The sequence below is a fragment of the Dipodomys ordii genome, unplaced genomic scaffold (genome assembly GCF_000151885.1).
Source record: "Dipodomys ordii isolate 6190 unplaced genomic scaffold, Dord_2.0 Scaffold9, whole genome shotgun sequence".
Lineage (NCBI taxonomy): Eukaryota > Metazoa > Chordata > Mammalia > Rodentia > Heteromyidae > Dipodomys > Dipodomys ordii.
In genome coordinates, this window is record NW_012267225.1 from 28,516,797 (window position 1) to 28,524,518 (window position 7,722).

Consider the following 7,722-nt stretch of genomic DNA (forward strand, 5'->3'; position numbering starts at 1 on the left):
GAACGTTGGTCAATATCAGAAAAGAGAGGGGCTGGGAAGGTGGCTCAGTGGTAGAGCGCATGCCTTGCATGCCAGAGGCCCTGGGTTCTATTCCTCAGCACCACATAAGCAAAAAGAAAAAAAAGCCGGAAGTGGCGCTGTGGCTCAAGTGGTAGAGCGCTAGCCTTGAGCTGAAGAGCTGAGGGACAGTGCCCAGGCCCAGAGTTCAGGCCCCATGACCGGACCCAAAAAAAAAAAAAAAAAAGAAAAGAAAAGAGACTAGGAAAGTGATGGAATTTTCTCATCTGGAAAGCGCATCTACCTGTGGTGTTGTGTGTGGCCTGGGGTAAGAGAAGGAACCTGAACATCTTGTCACAGCCACCTTCAGTTCTAGATCTCTGTGATGTTTTCCCTGCATTTAATGAGCAATGACTGGTTATACTAGAGAAACTTGCACATGTATATTTGTTCATTTTTTTTCTAAAACAGCAATAGAGTTCATGTGAAAAGAAGAAAGAACAGAAGGGGAAGTGAAGGAGGGTGTAAAAGCACAGAGATGCGAAAAAAAAAAACAAAGCAAGAGTGAACAACAGAAACACTGGTTTATCATCTAATAGGAATAATTCTTCCTTCCTGACTACCAGAACAGCTTCAGAGACCGGCACTCCCCCGATTCCATTTAATTTTTGTCTGAGTATACTTATGTGAGCCCTGTGGGAATGTCAGGGTCTGCTACTCAGCATATGTGGCACACTGAAAGATATTTGGCATGAAGACCATGAATTTTCAAACTAGTTCAAGAGTAATTGAAAATGGAATTCTGAGAAAAGCTAACGTGTATCCTTATCTCCACATAAACACATCAATACTCATTTTAAACCTGCCAGCTATCTATCTGCTGGGAAACACTCAATACAGCTCCTTGTACACTGAGCAGATCATTGAGTTTTCTCTCAAAAACTAATAGTACAATCATTTGCAACAAGAAATTCTTCTTTGTCTGATGAAATACTACCCTCCCTGAGCTGTTGCCTTATATTTCAGTAGATAAAGGAGTTTAGTCTATGAATTTCATACCACAAAGAAGAGCTCAGACTCAGAATAATAATAAAACAGATTCCTGAAGCTATATCATATCTTAAAGATCATCCAGGCAACCCTTATTGTTTTGTAGGTAAAACAGCAAAGCTATTAAAGGTCCTGTTATTATCCAAGTTGCCCATCAATTTTATTTGCCAACTGAGCTGCTCTCATTAAGCAAGCAAAGCTCTACAATTTTAAAGGGAAGAAAATCTTTTTGGATAGAACATACCTTAATTCTAGACTTATTCTTTAATATCAGAAATATGTTTCTATGCATGTTAGTTAAAGTATGATGCTTGTGTGATTCCTAGTGAGAGCATAGGCTAATGATTTGGGAGGGAAAAAAAACCACAATAATTCTGCTTCACACAGCTAAACCCGTATCAACCCAAAGTAGTTGGCAAGACCCATAAATCATTATCTCACTTGATTCTTCAGCAATCCAATGAGATGGATATTAATTTCCTCTTTTATGGATGAGGAAATGGAACCCCCAAATTACCCAGCTGATGCATACTATATCTGAGAACTTACATTTGTAAGAAATAAAGATGTGCTTGGAGAAATGGGGTGATCATAAAATTCTAGGACAAGTTGCTGGAATTAACTATAGGAAAAAAGTATAATAGCAAAGAGGATAGTGAATAGAAATACAAAAAAGAAGTTGGTGAGATTATTGTCAAAAATGTCTTTTAATGTCTCAGTAAATCAGGGAAAACTTAAATATCAATGAGATAAAAACAAGGTTGGGGATATAAGGAACTTGAGAAATGAATTGAAACTACTGAATCCAAATTTGATGTTATTTCCTGCACAGAGAGCAAGAAAGGGCTAGAGGAGCACTGATCACATAAAAGTCTGAAAGAACCAATTACCATGCTTTTTTGTTCTTCTACAACAGGCAGGATGAGAACTGGAAACACAGATGGTCAGGCTGCATTAGCTCCCAGGATTGGTACTCTAGATCCTCTGCTAGATCAAGCATGTGCAAGATTATTGCCCTCTGGAAATGGCAAAGCTTGATTACAGAGCCCAGGGTAGATGTGGATTCAAAGGAATTCAAAAATCAATTGATAGGCCTAAGGAAAAGGGATTTTAAAAAAACTGAACATTAATTTCTTTGGGGTAAAGATAATGTTAAGAGTCCAACCTAACACATAATGAAGAGAAAGAAAGTCGAAAATCCTACTTCTGATGATAATTATTCCTATTAATACATAAATGATCTTCACATACTAGGGATAAATTATGTAAGGTAGCAATGAGATCCCACAAGAATAATCCTGCTTGTAAAGTTGGAGAAACGGACTTTAAGAAAAAACATCCAGTATTCACATATCAACTCAGAATTTTTGGAGGTATTTGATGGAGTTAACAGAGAAAAGCAAACTATAAACAGAATGCTCTCATTATCGAGACGGATTTAAATATGTCACAGAAACCAGTCAGTGAATAACAATGAGACTGGAAAGGAGATAGGGAAAGGAATCAAAACCTATTCAAAATATGGTAAAGTTATATATATGAAAATCATATTACAAAGAATATAACTTTTTTATTGCAGCTTTTTCTGTTCTAATAAGTAAGCAAGAAAGGTAAAAGTATTTCCCAGAAAGAAAACATGACCCCATTAGGGAAGAAAAAAACAGATTTTGATTCAAACCTTGCAAGAAAGGTGTATGTCTCTCAAGCTATTTCATGACTGTCCATAACAAACATGGCCAGGAAAAAGACCTGTCTCTCAGCACAAGGAAGACAGGTTGTACACCCATCACTGGGACTCATATGCCAGGAAGATGTAGGAAGACACTAGGCATATTGTACACCGTTCACTAGCTCCCGGTGGCCTGAAGCTTTCTTGTAAACATGTAAAAGACTAGATGATCATCTTTATAACATCAAATTTAAGATTAAACTAATCAGCCTCACATTTATAAGTTAGAAAACTAAACTATAATTAATTAGTGTCAGAGCCACAGCTAGGGGCCAGGTTTCTGGGCTGCTAGCCCAGACTTTTTAGCCTAAATTATGTCACATCATTCTCACACCACACCAAGCTTCCAGGATGGGATCAGAGGAAAAAGAGAAAAAAAAGGTGTTATTTCCCAATTCTATGAACTCTTCTTTTTACAATCTTCCCCCAAGCTCTGCTATCCTGTTAAACTATTTCAATTGGAAAAGGCAAAGAGTTGAACCAGTTTGAGATTAATCTCTTATTCTTACTCTATGATAAGAGAGTGGTAAAAGGAGAACTTAGGAAAACAACTGGAAAAGCTGACCAAATCTGGACATTCTTTTTGTATCTTCACAGGGCCTAACACAGTGTTGAGTTTTGTTTTTGTTTTTTTTTTTCAGTGTAGGCAATCAATAGATAAGAACTGGTTTTTTTTTATTATGTATCCTTTTAGTAATAGGATAATCTGTAAGTTAAAAACCTAACTGTTTTAAATTTAATGAAACCTTAGAGTAATTGATTTTAAACTTTTACATTAAAGAATTGTTTCTTATGACTTTTAAGTTTCATAAATATTTAAGGCCCATATGGTGTATATGCAATATGTGTTTCTGAATCATCAGTATTGGAATTAATATCTCAGCTTAGCACATGCTGACATTTCTATAGTTCTGAGTACATACTGTGTCTGACTTTTTCCACCATAGGGCAGCTGTCGTAAAGCAATGCTGAACCACCTAGACATGATCTACACTGTACCCTAGATCAGGAAAAAATAATTTAGAGACTGAAGGCTAATCATCGGAAGAAAATGTCTCATTTATTTCTTTTTAGCTACGACCTAGTATATCTTCACACACAATGCAGACATTTATTGATGAGTGGTAGAACTGGTGAAGGCCAAAACCCTGCAAAGACCATCTGCTAAATGCCAGGACAGCAGGGTCTCCCTACAGGGATCTGAACAGAAGGTGGTAAAAGAAGCTCAGAAGCAGACAGAAGCAACGGCCTTATCCTAGTATTGTGGATTTACCCTCACTTGCCTGCTCTGCATTTTCACCCTTGCTCAGACACTAATATTCACACATACCAGCCCTAACTCTCAGAATTCTCTATAGCAATCATTGGGGAAGGTCGAGACGCAAAGAGTTTCTTCTGTGCTTTGTTTATAGACATAGTCACTCAACTAAAGGACCTGCACAACAAAGAAAACCATAATTCTCAGTGTATCACAAGAACTGGACAACTTTTCATATTCAGTTATTTTAATAATAATCAAAGCAGAATGTGGTTGAGTGTACTGCTTGAGTGTCTCTTCCTGGTTGATTGAATGAATTATGATTCTATCCATAGAAGCTTCCAGTGAAGCAATGAGAGTTCAGAAGGCTCTTTCATGTTCTTGGTGTTCATTTCACATCTCTAGGGAATCTCCTCTTGGAGGTCACTCATAGAATCCATCTCCAGTAGAATTTTCCTTAAAATCACCAGGAAAAATTAATTCTGCTCTAATTCTGTAAATTATATATAGCACTTTGTTCTTGTAACTAAAATATTTATACCTTCATATGCAATTTCTATTTGGTTATTCATGACTGTTTTTTTCTGATTCCAAAGTGCCTTCTATGTATATAAGTGTATTATATAATTGGCTATATTTTCTATGATTTGTCAGCTTTTTTCCTCCTGATCCCAGATCCCTCATCAAGGTGATATCCTTTGAGAATAAGACAGGAATTGGAGCCTACTTATTCTGGAGTCAATCACTTAGCCAGTAACCTTTCCAAAAGATTAAACAGCACGACTATCAATAAGTTGCAAAACCTGTCAGTTGGTCTTGTCTAGTCCACCTGTTTTCTTGCAGCAAATTCTAGATCAAACTTCAGGGTTTAGGTCAGTAATGGTGGCCATGCCTATCATCCCAACTACTTGGGAGACAAACACAGGACAATTTTGAGTTGGAGGTTTATGCTGAAAAAAATTAGAAAGACCCCCCCAAAAAAAGAAAGAATAAAGTAATGTCATGTGCAAAGAAATAGATAGAACTAGAACAAATCATGTTAAATGAGGTAAGTCAACATCACAGAGACAAATGGTTCATGATCTCACTAACATGCAGAAGTTAGATCTAAAACACACTGGAATATGGCAAATTAAAAGGGATTCCACATAGTCACATACAGTGAGACAAAAAGAGTATAGACCCTTAGAAAAGAACCACAAAGGTGCAATGCTTAAGCACCTCTTCATACTTATATAAAATAATACGTACATACTGGAATGAACTCCAAAGATATGGAAACAAGACTTCTTTGTTTTTCTTTTTCTGATGATTCTGGATTTTTTACGATGTATTCACATGCATATCTATGGGAGTTTGGGGGTAGGACACAGAAACTGAGGAAAAAGAGTGAAAAAGTGCAGCAATGAAATGCACTGGACATTAATGAAAGTGAACTATACAACTTGTGATGAAGATGAGAAAGAGGGAATGGGAGAGAATGAGGGAACAGAGAAAAGGAAAATGTACTCATTACCTGATGGATGTAAATAAATATATATTACCCCTATAATGGCAATAAAGTATTTTTTAAAGAAAAATATTAGGAAGACCCTAACTCAAAAATAAACTAAAGCATGAAAGTTTGGGGGTTTAGTTCAAGAGGTAAAGCAATTGCCTAGCAAAGAAAAAAAAGAAAGAAAGAAAAGAAAAGAATAAAAAAAGAATAGTATTCATTGAGCCATTGCCTTTCTTGTTCTCTCTTGGACCTGGTGATGGTGAAGGATCAATAAACACTTTGTAAATAACTTTTCTCCTGTTAGACATATATTCTCATTCTTGATCAAAGAATTCTGGGTATTTTGTCATTTCTATCTCATTTTCATGTTATTTGTTATCTTTCCTGTTCCATTAAGGTCTGATTCCATGACTATTTTTAGAATCTTTATTTTCTGTCTTCTCTTGTCTTCTTAATTAACCATGGGACTCGAGATCTGTAGTTTACTCTCTTTCCCTTCCTTTCGACTTCTTTTTTTATTACTCTATACTTTTTTTCAACTCTAAGTGTCAGTATTTCTCAATCTTATCCTACTTTATCCTCTTCCTTCAAAAGAATTTCCTCTCACCTTCAAAGAACTTTCTGCCCTCACAATAGACTCATTTGTAAATTTTGGGTGTAAACTAGTATCTCATAGTGAATATATATATATATATATATATATATTTATATATAAAACTTGATTATTGACCCTTTCTATCTGCAGCTTCATTTACTCTTCAGTAAAATAGAAGTGAAAACAATTGAACCACCAAAATTTGGAAGGTTTAAGATTACAGGACACATGGTAGGTACTCTTACTTGTTGGATAGACTGAAACTCCAGCCATAGGAAGTCCAGTTGAAAAAAATAAACCAAGAACTTAAAATATATTTCATTGAATTAACTTCCAAATCCAATACCTTGTGTGAAATGTAATCTACTTTAATACTCATTTTCGTAAAAAAACCATCTACATATGAAGAAACCAGTAGGTTTATTTTATAAAAGACCTGGAAGTCTAGAATGAGCTATTTTCTGAAACTATGTGTTTTTCCAATCCTAGAACATCACTCTGCCTCTGTAAATACTGCTGCTGCCATCACTTCTGCCTAAAGCAAAGATTTAACTGCTCCATAAAGATGGCAGAGCCAAATGAAATCTATTTAATTAATTCAGAAAATAGATTACTTTTGAAGCAAATCTCTACAACCCTGATGAAAGACTGAGCTTGAGAAGATAGCTACAAATTTGTTACAATCTCACTGCCTTTGCTACCCAGATCTGGACACAGAAAACACCATTGATTTTGTAAATCAATGAAATGAATACTGTGAGTCAATAAAATCAGAATGATGACAAAGGTCACACTATAAACTTTTTGTTTGATTCTACCATGTTCGAGCATGCAAACTCAATAGTTCATATGAGTAGCAATAAGGTGAAAATGACTGAAAAGATCCCCAACTAAAGAAAAAAATGCTTTGACAGTCCTGAGTCTTCTTGGTTGTACTCCTCCAAAAGAAAAAAGATACGCTAACTTTGCCCTATCATGTGCCTTTTAAATGTTCAATAGCTTTATAAAGCTTTATATCTCACCTAATTGCTTACTCACCTTCCCTAATGCATTTTTGTAGACACAAAATGCTGATAAATGCTTCATGAATTGTCATGATTTTGCTTGTTTGCTTGTTTTGAGACAGGGTCTTTAGCCCAGCCTGGCTACAAACTCAAAATCCTCAGTCTCTTGTGAGTTGGTATTAAGACAATATTCACTACTTGTGGCTTTTGAAACCTTACCAATGGGAACGTCTCATCCATCCATTTATTCCCTCACTCATCAACATTCACTAAGAGCTTTCTATGGACCAGATACTAACCTAAAGCCATAAACACAAGGAAGACTATGAAAGACAGTGTTTCTATTCTCCAACAAGGCAGGAACATCACCTAACAACAGAGTGCTGGGACTCAGAGAAGACTGAGGTTTACAAATAAGAGGTTGGAGAAAGCCATCAGGGGTTTCCACCTGAAAAATGAACAGCAGATAACCCAGTAATGTCAGAGAGCTAGCCAGCTGATGGATCACACCTGTGATCCCAGCTACTCAGGAGACTGAGATCTGAGGATCATGGTTCAAAGCCAGCCCAGCACTATGGCTCAAGTGGTAGA